Raw genomic sequence first — 16,312 nt, 5'->3', positions numbered from 1 at the left:
GACGCAGGGCTGGTGCACGGACGCAGGGCTGGTGCACGGACGCAGGGCTGGTGCTCGGACGCAGGGCTGGTGCACTGAGCTTGCATAAAATGGCCGCTGCCGACCTAACTAACAGCCGGATAAAATATATTTTTCTGTGTCACTGGGCTCAGGGCAGGGTAAAAAGATTGTGCCCTGCACCCACACAACAATATCTATGTAGATCGCTGAGTTAACAAGCCCTTCAGATTATAGATTCTCTCCTATTCTCTCCCTCACAGCAGCAGCGTCCTCTCCCTACACTAGTATCAGCAGAGTGACGGGCAGCGCTACGTGACTGCAGCTTATATAGAGCCCGGGTCACATGCTGCTCTGGCCAATCACAGACATGCCAATAGTAGGTATGGCTCTGATGGCTTCTAAGGGCACACAGTTAACCGCTTGTTGATTGGCTGCTCTGCAGCCTTTCAAAAAGCGCCAAGAAAGTGCCGAACACCGAACCTGAACTTTTACGGAAATGTTCGGGGTCCAAAAATCCTAAAGTTCGGTACGAAGCCGAACTTTTCAGTTGGGGTTCACTCAACCCTACTATCTAGTACTAGAAAAGGGCCTCTGCCAATTGTGATCAGGTTACCTGGATGGAGAGGCACGGCCCGGTCTACCCAAACCGTCAGTAATTACTGCCTTTATTTCATTTTATTTATTCTTTTTTTTTTTTATCTAAACATATATACAGCTCTGCTACACGTGCACATACGGTGCTGCTACATACAAAGCTGCTTTAAGGCTCATTCACACGTCCGCAACGTGTTTTGCGGATCCACGGATCAGCAAAACACAGACAGCAGCAATGTGCGTTCCGCATTTTGCCGGCACTAATAGAATATGCCTGTTCTTGTCCGCAATTGAATGGAGCCTCCGGCAGTCCAGCTGTGGTGATACTACATCTCCCAGCATGCACACTTGCTTGGCTGCTCTCTAAACTGCCACACAGGTGGAAAGAGCATGCTGGGAGTTGTAGTTGCACAGCAGCTGGAGTGCCGGAGGTTGCTGATGGAGCAGTTATTTCGTTGGCCGACCTCATGTACCTCAGTATATGCAAAGGAGCCTCTAGGACCAATTGGGTCGGGTATTCCTTTGGCACTCCAACTGTTGCAAAACTACAACTCCCAGCATGCCCCTTCCACTCGTGTGGGAGTTTAGAGAAAAGCCAAGCAAGTGTGCATGATGGGAGATGTAGTTCCCGGGACCCCTCTCCTAGAGGCTCGGTCTTCCTTCCTCTGACCTCCTCATGTTAAGGGCCCTTTTGCAGGACTTACGGTCCATATGTCCCGGAGCGGCATCCATCGTCCGCACGGGGTACACGGCCTTATACATTACAATGGGGCTATTGTCCCGACCTGCACAGCACGATGTATGCCTGCTGCCTCGGTGAGGACAGGGCCACTAGGATTAGGGGCAGCGACCCCATTGCTCCTAGAGGCTCCTTGGCAGAAAACAGAAGGGGAGTAGAAAGAAGGGTGCACAGCAGAACTGCCTGGTTACCCATAGCAACCAATCAGATTCCACCTTTCTTTTTTCAAAGGAGCTTTCCAAAATGAAAGGGGGAATCTGATTGGTTGCTATGGGCAACCACCACGCCAGCTCTACTTTACACCATTTGGATCAATGCCCACCCGAGCCCTGACCAAGAGCTTTGTGCCAGCACGTAGAAATCGCATCACTGTGTACTATCGCCTCAGAAAGCGAATATACGTAACGCTGCTCTGTTCACAGATTAAATCTTCATATAGACACCGCTTATAATTAGAGAAGAGCAGTCCTTGCAGAAAGCTCACATTCGATAAAGGTGGGGATTCCCCTTTAACCTGTCATTTCAGCTGAACTCTCGTCTGCATACAGTCCATTCACCGGCGGAGGGATTAGAAGTCTTACAGCGAGCAGGGATCCCCTGTGAACCTCAAGCCCCGTTACCCTCATCGCCGAAACCTCAAAGGCCAGCAAGAGTCTGGACCAAGGTCCCTGCAACCCCGAATGGATCGAACAGGTCAAGAATCACTTGAACTTTTTCCTGTCAAGATGGTGGCATTATCTTCTATTACATTCTGTGGTCTCATAGGGATCCCGTGTTGTATTATTCCCTCTAAGCCATTTGAGGCCAACCCTCTTGATTCAGGATTCGATAACGTGGTTGATCATGTTGTCCCTGTCTATGGGTCTTCGTGAGATAGTAAGGCGAGCCAATTACAGGCTGGCTATCTATTCGCTTTTCCCACTTATGATTGCTTTTTGTTTTGGGCTTACCAGCTCTACTTTTTGTTTTACCTTTTTATGTTAATTTGCTGTTTAATTGTATTGTTTCATACTTCTTGGAGACTTGGCATGGGATTTCATACTATGAGGTTTTGGGAGGGGGTGGTACTGGGGTGCGACTGGCTCTGGGGGCGGGTGACGTCTGGCTTCACCCTCAAAGTACTACATTGATTCCGCACTGATATCATGTGTAAGATTTTAACTCATAATGTAAGGGGTTTGAACTCTCCACGAAAGAGAAAAACAGCATTCTCCATTTATGTTAAACACAAGCCTGATGTCATCTGCCTCCAGGAGACCCATTTCACTCCCACATCTCACCCTAAGTACTTTAACCCACAATACTCCACTTTCTACTCCTCTTCATTTACTTCAAAATGTAGAGGTGTAGTGACATTGTTGAAAAATACCTTCCCTTTCACTGTTTCCCAAACTTGCATAGACCCGGAAGGGAGATACGTAATTCTACTGGGAACATATAGGGATTAGTGATGAGCGGCAGGTGCCATATTCGATTTCGACGAAATTCGCGAATATTCGATAGAATATTCGTTTTGTATTCGTCGAAATCGAATATTCGTCATTATTCTTGCTATCGCGATTAATATGCGATTTAAATAATCGCGTATTGCGATTTTAACTTAAAGGCTACTCTCCTATTGAAATAGCAATGCGATTAATTCAAGTTATAATAATCGAATTTCGATTTTAACTTAGCACTGCTATATTTAATTCTAGCCTAATATGGAATATAGCAGTGCTAAGTTAAAATCGAAATTCGATAATTATAACTTGAATTTTTTTTTATTTTTTTTTATTGTTATATTTTTTTCTTTCCCACTTCCCTAAAGTTGTTCTTACCTGTCCTTTGGATTCCTGGCTTCCTGGCTGCTCCAGTCAGTGCCCGTTGCCGCTTCTGCCGACTTCCGTGCTCATGGAGCGTCCCCATCACCATGGGAACGTCTCCATATACTAGAATGTACTGTCGGATTTGAGAATTACGTGAAAAATCGAAATTCGATTATTTCAAGTTATAATAATCGAATTTCGATTTTAACTTAGCACTGCTATATTTAATTCTAGCCTTATATGGAATATAGCAGTGCTAAGTTAAAATCGAAATTCGATTATTATAACTTGAATTAATCGAATTGCGATTTCAACTTGGACCTGGTTTACTATGGTTGGCTTGGTAGAATTAGCGAATATGACGAATGTATTCGTCTTATTCCACAAAACGAATATAACGAATGTATTCGTCTTATTCCACAAAACGAAGATAACGAAGTATTCTGCATCTTTGTTTTAGCTACCTATTCATCAACTTCGCTAATTCTAGCAATCATATAGGAAAGTTTACTATAGAGACAGCTAAGTTTAATTCGCTATGCGATTATATTACTTTGCTTTTTTTTTATAAATAGAATAATTATAATAATTATCAGGTATTATAATTATTCTATTTTTTTTTTTTTTAAAAAAAGCAGTCATATAATCGCATAGCGAATGAAACTTAGCTGTCTCTATAGTAAACTTTCCTATATGATTGCTAGAATTAGCGAAGTTGATGAATAGGTAGCTAAAACGAAGATGCAGAATACTTCGTTATCTTCGTTTTGTGGAATATGACGAATACATTCGTTATATTTGTTTTGTGGAATATGACGAATACATTCGTCATATTCGCTAATTCTACCAAGCCAACCATAGTAAACCAGGTCCAAGTTGAAATCGCAATTCGATTAATTCAAGTTATAATAATCGAATTTCGATTTTAACTTAGCACTGCTATATTCCATATTAGGCTAGAATTAAATATAGCAGTGCTAAGTTAAAATCGAAATTCGATTATTATAACTTGAAATAATCGAATTTCGATTTTTCACGTAATTCTCAAATCCGACAGTACATTCTAGTATATGGAGACGTTCCCATGGTGATGGGGACGCTCCATGAGCACGGAAGTCGGCAGAAGCGGCAACGGGCACTGACTGGAGCAGCCAGGAAGCCAGGAATCCAAAGGACAGGTAAGAACAACTTTAGGGAAGTGGGAAAGAAAAAAATATAACAGTAAAAAAAAAAAAAAAAATTTAAGTTATAATAATCGAATTTCGATTTTAACTTAGCACTGCTATATTCCATATTAGGCTAGAATTAAATATAGCAGTGCTAAGTTAAAATCGAAATTCGATTATTATAACTTGAAATAATCGAATTTCGATTTTTCACGTAATTCTCAAATCCGACAGTACATTCTAGTATATGGAGACGTTCCCATGGTGATGGGGACGCTCCATGAGCACGGAAGTCGGCAGAAGCGGCAACGGGTACTGACTGGAGCAGCCAGGAAGCCAGGAATCCAAAGGACAGGTAAAAACAACTTTAGGGAAGTAGGAAAGAAAAAAATCTAAAAAAAAAAAAAAAAAAAAAAAAAAAAAAAAAAGAATATTCGAAATATCGAATTTATATCACTATATTCGAAATATTCGCGAATTAGCGAAGTGCCGATATTCGCGAAAAAAATTCGATATTCGAATATTCGCGCTCAACACTAATAGGGATGAGTCCCTTTGCTTGGTTAACTCATATGCTCCTAATGAGGATCCCATTACTTTTTTTGAAAAGGTTGGAAAAGTGATCAAATCCCTAACTTTCCATAAACTAGTGTGGTGTGGGGATTTTAATTTTACCATAAATCCTGTGCTAGATCGTTCCACCCCTCCTTCTGCCTTACGACCTACAACGCAGACTAAAAAGATCCAACGAGTCTTTCAATCCCTGGCCCTAGCTGATACCTGGAGGGAACACAATGGTACACAGAGAAGTTATACCTTTTATTCCACAGCTCATAGGGTGTACTCTCGCTTAGATATGATTTTATCTTCCACCTCTCTTCTTCCTTACATGTCATATTCCAGACATGTGGTTTCCTCTTGGTCAGATCACGATATGGTCATCTCTGATTTTACGGTTCCACAGGTTGGTTCTACTCCGTTTCACTGGAGGCTCAACGAATCACTCCTGACCCATACAGCACAATTTTCTCAATTGAAGGACAAACTTTCGAACTTCTTGTCAGAAAATGTTTCACACAAAATCAATCCTATGACATTGTGGCTGACTCATAAGGCCTTCATGAGGGGCAGTTTGATAAGTTTGGCCTCCAGGAGAAAGAAAGAACGTACCCAAGCTCAAGTTGGGCTGGAAGCCAAGCTGAGCAGACTGGTTTGGGCCCATCAGAGATCCCCGTCTCTCTATTTACTTAAGGCAATTAAAGATGTTAAATTACAACTTAACATGTTACTCACAAACTCCACAGAAAAAGCCCTTAGATGGACAAACTCCTTTTACTATAAGTTCGCCAATAAGCCAGATAAACTTCTAGCCAATCAACTTAAAAATAAACAGAAGATCAATCAGGTATTTAAAATTAATACAAGATCAGGTCAAACCACTTCTAATCCTGACACAATCTACACTACATTTCAGGAATTTTATACACATCTTTATTCAGCTCCCATAGGAGACTCTAGAAGGAAGATAAATGAGTTTCTGTCATCAGTCCATCTCCCTACCTTATCCCCAGAATCCCAATCAGAACTTAATAAACCAGTTTCTGCAGAAGAAGTAGAATATGCTATTAACTCCTTGAAACTAGGAAAAGCCCCAGGCCCCGATGGCTACTCACCCTTATACTATAAAAAGTTCGCCCCTCTACTTCTTCCACATGTAACTAACTACTGTAACTATTTGATGCAAGGATCTGTCCCCCCAGAAGAATTCTTAAAAGCCTCCATTACAGTCATACCTAAGCCCAATAAAGATCCCCTGCTCACTTCCAATTATAGGCCGATTTCCTTATTAAACATTGATAACAAACTCTTCACTGCTATCTTGGCTGGAAGACTCAATAGATTCCTACCAAGTCTTATCCATAAAGACCAAGTGGGTTTCATACCCGGTAGGGAAGCCCCCGATAACATCAGAAAAATACTTAACATTATCCAATACTCCAATAAATCCAAAATCCCACTAGCCTTATTGGCCCTAGATATTGAAAAGGCCTTTGATTCTGTTACATGGTCATATCTTTATGGAGTTCTCTCGACAATGGGAATTCAGGGTCCCTTCTTAGCAGCTATCCAAGCCCTATACTCTAAACCAGAGGCTCAACTTAAATTACCTACCACTAGGGCTTCCCATATCCCTATTAGAAGGGGTACAAGGCAGGGTTGCCCCCTGTCCCCAGCCCTATTCGCTCTAGCCATGGAACCCTTAGCTGCGCACATAAGATCCCATCCTGATATTAAAGGTTTGACGGTTGGGGGAACAGAGTATAAACTTAATCTCTTTGCAGATGACCTTATGTTAACCATCACCAACCCCATCATCTCCTTCCCTTCCTTGATGAAACTATTGGATTAATTTTCCAAAGCTTCGGGCCTTTCCATTAATCATTCCAAATCTGACTTACTACTATGTAACACCCCCATCTCTACTAAAACATTGCTCACTTAGAATTTCCCATTTCAACTTAGACCCCAATATATCCCATATCTGGGAGTTATGTTGCCAAAGACGCTAGACGCAACATATAGGATTAATTATTTACCAATGTATAAAAAGATACGTCAGGATTTAGTAAATTGGCAATCCCTTCAAGTATCATGGGTGGGTAAGATAAATATCTTCAGAATGGTGATCCTTCCGAGACTCCTTTATTTGTTCAGGGCCCTACCAATCCCTGCTCAGATAAGGGACTTGAGATCGGTTCAGAGAGATTTAATGAGATTTATATGGGCCAATAAACGTCCCCGTATATCTAAGGCAATAATGTGTAGACATAGGTCACATGGGGGACTATCAGTACCTGATTTAGTAAAATACCATCAGGCAGCTAGACTGGCCCAAATGTTTTTGACCCACCTAAATCCACAGGATCACCCCCTATGGATACCACTTGAACGCACTATCCTTCTCCCTTACACATGGAAAGCCCTGATCTGGAATACTGCACCCATCCCTCAAACAGTTCGTAATAACTCACCTTTGACTTATTATTCGCTGATTCTTTGGAGGTCAGTTAGGTTTAAATTTACCCTGCAATCTAGGCCCTCTCCTTTACTGAGCATTGTAGGTAACCCTGCTTTTCCCCCGGGCCTCCAAGGTAATAACCTTAATTGGTGGTCATCCAACCAACTATGTACCCTTCACAAACTTCTGATTAGAGGTAAATTAATATCCCTTTCGGATTTTAAAGAGAAATACTCACCTCCTGTAGGAGAGTATCTCCTCATGAATCAGGTCTTCTCTTACTTTAGGTCTAATCTGATACCAAATCGTAATGTAGAATTTTCCCCCTTTGAGCGTTCTATTAATTTCTCACTATACAGACAGGGTCTCCTCTCAAGAATGTATGAAGCCCTGAACACTATTCCCGAAGGTCATAAACTAGCTTATATGAAAGCCTGGGAGAGAGACTTACAACAGGAATTCTCTACTTCTAAATGGTCTCAACGCTCACTAACTCTCACGAAGGGTTCGTGGCAAGTTACCCTGGCGGAAACTTCCATAAAGGTTCTACATAGAACTTATATGGTACCAACGAGGCTTCATACTATTTACCCTGAGGTTTCCCCCTTATGTTTTAGAGGATGTACTGAGGAAGGATCCATGCTTCATACATGGTGGTCCTGCCCTGTGGTTAAAAGGCTCTGGGTCCAAATAACAAACTTGATATCTTCTGTATTAGATTGTAACTATCCACTAGCATTGCCACTATGTATTCTAGGAGATAGACCTCATTGGCTGACCTTTGCCAGATTTAAACTTTCCCAATATATATTACTAGCTGCGAGAATCCATATAGCTTTCAAATGGCGAACTGATTCACTCTCTTACCAGAGTGTTGTTGAAAGGATCAATAAAATAATGGTTTTTGAAAAACTTTCAGCTATCCGAGCTGACACATTTATAACATTTGAGAAGGTTTGGGAACCATGGTTAGCTTCACCCCATGCACCAGACTTACAATATAGTATTTCTCTTTGATCTTACTACCCATGCTTGCCAGAATTATACCTCTGAATTTTGATACTTCCTCCTTAAGTCAAGAATTCTAATGTATTTCATAGTATGATAAAATAATGTACAATGTGATATACATTACTCCAAGAATTGTTAATGTTTGTTTTTTTTTCCTTATTCTTTTATTTGATTATGTTCATGTATTTCTACCTATGCCAAAATCCAATAAATACCTTTTGAAACATAATTAGAGAAGAGCCAATTCGTTCACGCTTCATTTGGTGGTAAAAGCAGAATTGCGTTATGGATTCCGTTGCCACGTACCGTAACGCAATGCTATGACGGAATATCTTTAGAGGACTCCCCTGCATAACGGAAACGGGACGGATCCGTTTTACAGCCCATAGACTTCTATTATGACGGAATGAATAATGGAATGTCTCTAAAGGAATTCCGTCATAGAATTGTGTTATGGTCCGTGGTAACGGAATCCATAACGCAATTCACCTTTTACCACCAAACGAAGCGTGAACGAAGTTCAAAATATGAAATTCGCTCATCTCTACTTATAATCATGGTAAAAACCAACTTTTCCGTGCAGTGCAGCTGTAGCTGGTCGGCAAGTTGTCCTCCACGCGGGTAGAAAACGTAGTCGTAGTCCCGACAGAGAGATGGTTTAATGGTTCATGCGCAGGCGCAATGTACAATTATAAAGAAACCAGGAATATTTATTAGCGTTTTAAGCTTAAATAAAAAATAATCCTACTCCGCTCTGCCGCGGGTCAACTCCCCGAAACCGCGTTCTGTGGATTGGTAACTGTCTGAGGCTACCATCACACTTGCGTTTTTGCCTGATCCGGTAGAGATCTGCAAAAACGCTTCCGTTACTGATAATACAACCATCTAGAACACCATTGAAAGTCAATGGGGGACGGATCCGTTTTCCCATACGTCCTAACCAGCAGCACAAGTGGGGCGTTCTCCCCTGTGAAACTGGTAGGACCGGTGGCATTTTTGATGACAATAAATTTCCTACCAAGTAATAATTAAATAATTAGTAAAACCCACCCCTATAAAGGGCAGACTGCCCATAATTCAGTGCTTTTTTTTCTCTGTCCCTGTGGACAGTAGGACGGGTCAGGCTGCGGCCTGTTACTTTAAAAAATACTTTTTTCGTTCGGATAAAAAAAAAATCCTACCGCTTGACTGATGGTCCTAGCACCTGGCCAAAAGTCGCTCTGCCCATGGCATTGGTCCGCGATCCGCCGCCTGCTGCACCTGTGGTAGCGGCAGTTCCAGGCTACAGGGGCGGAGCCTATCGGCACTCTGTCCAACAACAGGGCTTGGATCCCCGGCGTATTTAGTAATATGAGCCCCGCGGGCTGCTTAATTAAGGATATATGTAATATATATATATATGTTTTAAAAACTAATATTCCTGGGCTTTCAGGGAAAGATTTAAGTGAGGCGGAGTTATCGGGGGAGGGGGCCGAGCTAAGGTCAGAGGTGGAGCTAGTCCACCTATATAAGCCCACAACAAGAGGAGTACTTCCTCTTTCTGAGCAGAGAGCTAAGGCTACAGTTCTGTGCCTGCTAACTACTACTGAGAGCTAAAGCTTCAGTCTGTGGCTATTACTACTATTACTAAACTGAAAGTTTCTTTCCAGATGGCGTCCCCTAACGGTGATCAGCGCGGTAAATCCGCCCACAAGCAGAGACATTTAGTCTGCACTTCCTGCGAGATTCCAATGCCGGACTCCTACGAGTACAATCGGTGTCCATCATGTCGTCCCCCTCTGTCGCAACCCACTGTAAGCGACATGTTTGGGTGGATGAAGGACTTCATGGGAAATTCCATTTCCGAAATTAAGAGCGCCCTCGCCTCAAAGAGACCAAGAGAATCATCTCCGGGACCGATGCCTATGCTGGAAGCAATCTCATGGACGACCATTCTTCCTCTTCCTCTGACGACGAAGATTCACTGTTCCTGTTCCCAGCCGAGAAAACTCAAAGGCTTTTACGCTCCATCCGGTCAAGGGATCGTGATGTTGAGCAAGGGGAAGCTCCGCCATCCACCTCTAGGGGGTTAAGAACCTTCAAAGTGGACGAAAACCTTAAGCGTTTCATGCTTACCGAATGGAAACATCAAGAGAAGTGTCCAGTCCTCAACAAGAGGTTTAAACTCATGTTTCCCCTCCAGGAATCGGAGTCTGACCTTTGGGTACCGCCTCCAAAGGTTGACATGGCGATATCCAAATTGTCCAAAAGGACCCTAGTCCCGTCAGATGACGGTAGTAATCTCCAGGACCCGTTAGACCGAAAGGTCGAATGCACCTTAAGGCGCAATTATTCTGCTGCGGCAGCAGCTGTCGCCTCCTCTGAGACCGCGGACTTTGTACGTTCCCGCATCCTAAGAATTCAGGCTGACCTAGAGGCCGGAGTAGCCAGAACGGACATTCTGGACCAATTTAAGACCCTCCTATTAGGAGCGGATTTTCTATGAAACGCCTCTGCGCAGCACTTGAAGCTGGCTGCGAAAAGTATGGCGCTTTCTTCTGCCAGCCGTAGGCCCCTTTGGTTACGACAATGGGTCGCGGATAACACCTCCAAGTTCCACTTATGTGGCCTACCCTATGAGCCAGGAAGGCTATTTGGTTCTGAGCTAGACAAGCTCATGGAAAGCTTGGCAGATAAAAAAGGGAAAAATCTCCCTCAACAGTCCTTTCGGGGTCGCAGTAGGTCCAGAAACACAAGACCTCAGGGCCCCTCGAGATCCCAGAGGCGTCAGGCGTCCTCCGGACGCGGTCGTGGTAGAGGCAGCGAACGTAAGGCGGACCTATGACTCTCCCGCTTACCTTCTCCCTTCCCCTCCAGACCCTCCGTGCAATGCACAACTTCCATTTGCTCCTCTGGTCGGAGGTCGTTTAAGTTTTTTTCAGCAGACCTGGCTGCAAGAGTTCCCGGACCAGTGGGTCCTAAATATAATTTGGTTCGGTTACACAATAGATTTCGTGTCTCCCCCTCAGGAGAAATTTGTGTTAACCTGACCTTTACCCCAAATCAAACAAAAGATCCTGGAGGACGCAGTCCTCCTTTATATTCACAAAAAAGCCCTAGAGGAGGTTCCCTCCCACGAACAAGGGCGAGGGGTGTATTCCCCCATATTTCTAGTCCCAAAGCCTTCTGGAGACTGACGCATGATAATAGATCTGCGCTACCTAAATTGCTTCATAAGGCAGAAGCGCTTCAGAATGGAGACCATCCGTTCCTTAATCAATATTCTAAATCGCGGAGACCTCATGGTCACTATAGATCTAAAGGACGCTTATCTTCATGTCCCTATTCATCCAACTCACCGAAAGTTCCTAAGAGTTGCGGTCTCCATAAAAGGTGTGGTAAAGCATTACCAGTTTGCTGTTCTACCCTTTGGCATCTCTTCCGCTCCCCACACCTTTACCAAGGTTGTGGCTTCGGTTGTTGCCAAGCTCAGGCTTCAAGGACTAGAAATCGTGCCATATCTAGACGACTGGCTCTTAAAAGCTGCGTCTCTAGACGTTCTTCAGACCCATCTTCATCTGGCTCTTCAGACTCTCCAGCGGTTAGGCTGGCTGATAAATTGGGAAAAATCCCAGATCCTGCCTTCCACTTCCAGGGTATTCCTAGGGTTTGTAGTGGATTCTCAAAGGATGACTCTCTCTCTCCCCAGAAAGGAAAGATCGAGTCATAAGAGCCGCTCAGTTTCTCATGGCACCTCGTCGAGTGTCCATCAGAACACTTATGAAGATGTGGGGCCACATGTCAGCATCTGCAGAAGCAGTTCCTTGGACCCTTTGGCACCTCCGTCCACTTCGAGAGGAAGTGTTAGCAGTCTGGAACCACAACCCAAAGGGGTTGGACAAGACTCACTCACTGTCTGTCAAGATCCGGTCCTCACTCAAATGGTGGAGGAACCTATTAGATGGGAGGTCCTTGATTCAACCTCGTTGGATCACGTTGACCACAGACGCCTCCCTTCTAGGTTGGGGAGCCCATCTGGAAGACAGTCAAGTACAAGGTATCTGGACTCCACAGGAGAGGCTTCTCTCGTCCAATATGAGAGAACTAAGAGCTGTACGTCTAGCTCTTTATCACTTTGCTCCTCTCAACCGCGGAAAGGTGGTGAGAGTCCGTTCGGACAGCAGGACTGTGGTCGCTTACATCAACAGACAGGGAGGTACGAGATCTCAACCTCTTCTCCACGAAGTTGGTCTAATTCTCTCTTGGGCAGAGCTCAGTCTATCCCACCTATCCGCGGTTCACATCAGGGGAGATCTCAACATAGTTGCAGATCGACTCAGTCGGGGTCTACCAGTTCCAGGCGAATGGTCACTGAACAGAGACATCTTCTCCCAGATCACTCTACGTTGGGGTATTCCAGAGATCGACTTGATGGCGACCCGGTTGAACGCGAAGGTGGACAAGTTCTGCTCCCTCTACAAGGAGGACAACCCTTTGGCGATAGACGCTCTGTCCATTCCATGGAGGTTCAGGCTGGCATACATATTCCCTCCACTTTCCATGATACCACGGGTATTGACGAAAATCAGACAAGACCAGACCCCGGTCATTGCAATAATACCATTCTGGCCGAAGAGGTCTTGGTTCACCCAGCTCATGAAGATGAGTCAGGGCACATATTGGAGACTTCCCCTAATGCAGGACCTTGGGTATCAGGACACAGGCCCCTGCCTAGATATGAGGAAACTCAATCTGACAGCCTGGAGATTGACAGGCCCCTACTAGAAGCTAGAGGGCTTTCTGCGGAGGTCTTGAGAACTATTTCACACTCCCGTGCGGAGTCTACAAACAAGGCGTACTCAAGAATTCATAAGATCTTTCTTCAGTGGTGTGCTGTTAAAGAGGTAGTACCCTCAGATCCTCCTCTTTCAGCTATTTTACAATTCCTGCAGGACGGCCTGGACAAGGGTCTAAGTCTGTCTACTCTCAGAGTCCACATCAGTGCTCTCTCTGCCTTTTTAGGTAGACCATTATCTCAAGACCCCCTACTCAGGAGGTTCCTTAAGGGAGCCGAAAGATTAAAACCTAGAATCCTGAGACCTATCCCTGAATGGGATTTATCCATTGTTCTAAAGGGGCTATTCTCTCCCCCCTTTGAACCCTTAGAGAATGTAGACCTTGGGTTTCTATCCTTAAAGGTCACATTTTTACTGGCCATAACTTCGGCCAAAAGGATTGGAGAATTACAGGCCCTAGCTGCCACTGAGCCTTATACCCTCTTTCTCCAGGACTCTGTCCTGTTGAGATTTCTACCAACCTTTGCTCCTAAGGTTCCCTCATTCAGTAACCGAAATCAAACCATCTCCCTGCCGGTCCTATGTCCTACTCCATCATCTCCTGAAGAGGAAGCCCTTCACTCCTTGGACATTTCCAGAATTCTAAAAATCTACCTGGACAGGACTGCGAACTTTAGGAAATCGGAACACCTACTGCTCTCCTTTTCTGGTAAAAGCAAAGGTCTAAAAGCCTCTAAACCCTCCCTAAGTAGATGGGTAAAGGAGGCAATCCGGGAAGCATTTTTATCCCAAGGCTTGGCTCCTCCATCCTTTATCACCGCCCAGTCCACGAGGGCAATATCTACTTCTTTTGCGGAAAAGAATCTCGTTCCACTTGAACAGATTTGTGCTGCGGCTTCCTGGAGCTCCCACAGAACTTTCATTAGACACTATCGCCTAGACTCTAGGCGTTCGGAGGGGGTAACATTCGGACGTACCATTCTGTCTGTCGCCCTCTCATAAAAAAATAAAAATTATATATATATATATATATATATATATATATATATATATATATGATTATACCTGGGAAAGGCCCTCCCAATTTGTTAGGTTACTTGCTAGGTCCCCACTTGTGCTGCTGGTTAGGACATAGGGGAAGCGTTAATTTTTTACGTAAATTTGTTTTCCCTTAGTCCTAACAGCAGCACACAAATTTCCCACCCTTGTTTGTTTCTACTTGTTATAAAGCACTGAATTATGGGCAGTCTGCCCTTTATAGGGGTGGGTTTTACTAATTATTAAATTATTACTTGGTAGGAAATTTATTGTCATCAAAAATTCCACCTGTCCTACTAGTTTCACAGGCGAGAACTCCCCACTTGTGCTGCTGTTAGGACTAAGGGAAAACAAATTTACGTTAAAAATTAACGCTTCTATTGTGTCGGAGAAAATGCATCCGTCCCCATTGACTCGCGTTGTGGGTCACGCCAGCTCTGTTTTGATCCGCGTCCCATGACGGAAAGAAAACCGCAGCTTGCTGCAGTTTGCTTTCTGGTACAGGAACGCAACGAAATTTTAACACAGCTGTCACAGGTACAAGCACAAAGCTAAGAGATCATTGCAATCTCCAGGGTAGTAGACGGGGGACACAGGATTCTGTGGACTGGTGTCAGCAGAACCAGCTCCAGATCAACGAGGGCAAAACCACGGAGCTGGTGGTGGATTTCCACGGACACAGGCCCTCTGCTCTGGTTCCGGTGAACGTTCAGGGAACAGACCTTGAGGTGGTGGACTCTTCTAAGTACCTGGGTGTTCACCTGAACAACAAACTGGACTGGAGCCAGAACACTGATGGGGCAGAGCAAACTCTATCTGTGGAGTGCAGGGGACCCTCCTAAAGACCTTCTGTGACTCAGTGGTGGCTTCAGCCATATTCTATGGTGCGGTTTGTTGGGGGAGCAGAGATTAGAGGAGCTCATTAAGAAGGCCAGCTCTGTCCTAGGTTGTGCCCTGGACCCAGTGCAGGAGGTGGTGACAGAAGAAGTTGTGGAGCTGGAGAGCTCCTTCAGTGACGGTTGCATCCTAGGTGCACCAAGGAACGTTATCGGAGGTCCTTCCTCCCAGCAGCGGTGAGGATTTATAACCAACACTGGTCCCAGAAACCCAGTAGTGAATTTTTTAAGTAAATTCTGTGTTATGTTTTTCTTGTTTTTTACTTTTTAATTTGTAATTACTCTTATTTTTGCTCCTGTTGTGAATGTGATTGCTGCTGTTATGTCAACATTTCCCCCCTGAGAGACAATAAAGGGATTTTCTTCTTCTATGAATTCCTTCCCCAATGGCGGCTGCAGGACTCCCTCCCAGCTCTCTCGCTGATCAGACTAAACACTGTAGGTGCGTTTTGCCCGATCATTATGGAAGTGTTCAGGGCGCCTGCCCAAACTGCATCTCCCTGAGTAATGTGTTTTTTAATTTGTACGAGATCGGTGTATGGCCCATAGAGTAACCAGCATATGTATAACTGTGTGTATGATATATAATCTCATAATAATAGTTGAATTCTGTCTCCAGGCTACTTTCAGATGAAGAGGAACATCCTGGGGGTGAAACCAGTGATGCAGTACCGTAAGTTCAAACTACTCATAAACCTATTTTTGCTTTGACTACAGAACCTTTGGTAGTATTCACACCGACAGTGGACTTTCTGTTTGCCATAGGGGGAGCCATGCACCGCTGCTGCGGAAGAAACTCTCGGAAGCCGGCCTTCACGAGGAGCACGACCTGGAAGGCTCGTTGTTTGCCAACTATCAGCTTTACCTAAAGGATCATTTCAGAGATCCTACCATTGAGCAGATGGTAACTTCTGGTTCTTTTATTAATTTATTAATTGCATTCATGGGAGGACACTGCCTGTTTACTTTCAGATGGAGAATGTTTCCAGATTCCTTCATTTTATGGATCCGGAGAAGATCAACCTTGACTTCCTACAAAACAGCGATAAGACTAAACAGTTTGTCAGAACTCTGTTAGGTTTAAAAGTATCGCACGGAACGGTAAAAAACTATATCAGTCATATAGGTAACTTTGCCAAGTAGGTGGTGTCCGCGGACTTTCCGGATGAGATCGAGGAGAATAACAGAGAGGCTTCCGAGGTCTTCCTTCAAAGTCTGAAGAAGCTGACAGTGGAAATCAACGAAAAGTCTGCGAAAAGACGGAAG

Source organism: Bufo bufo, chromosome 1 (assembly GCF_905171765.1).
Source record: "Bufo bufo chromosome 1, aBufBuf1.1, whole genome shotgun sequence".
Lineage (NCBI taxonomy): Eukaryota > Metazoa > Chordata > Amphibia > Anura > Bufonidae > Bufo > Bufo bufo.
Note: the sequence above shows the minus strand (reverse complement) of the source record.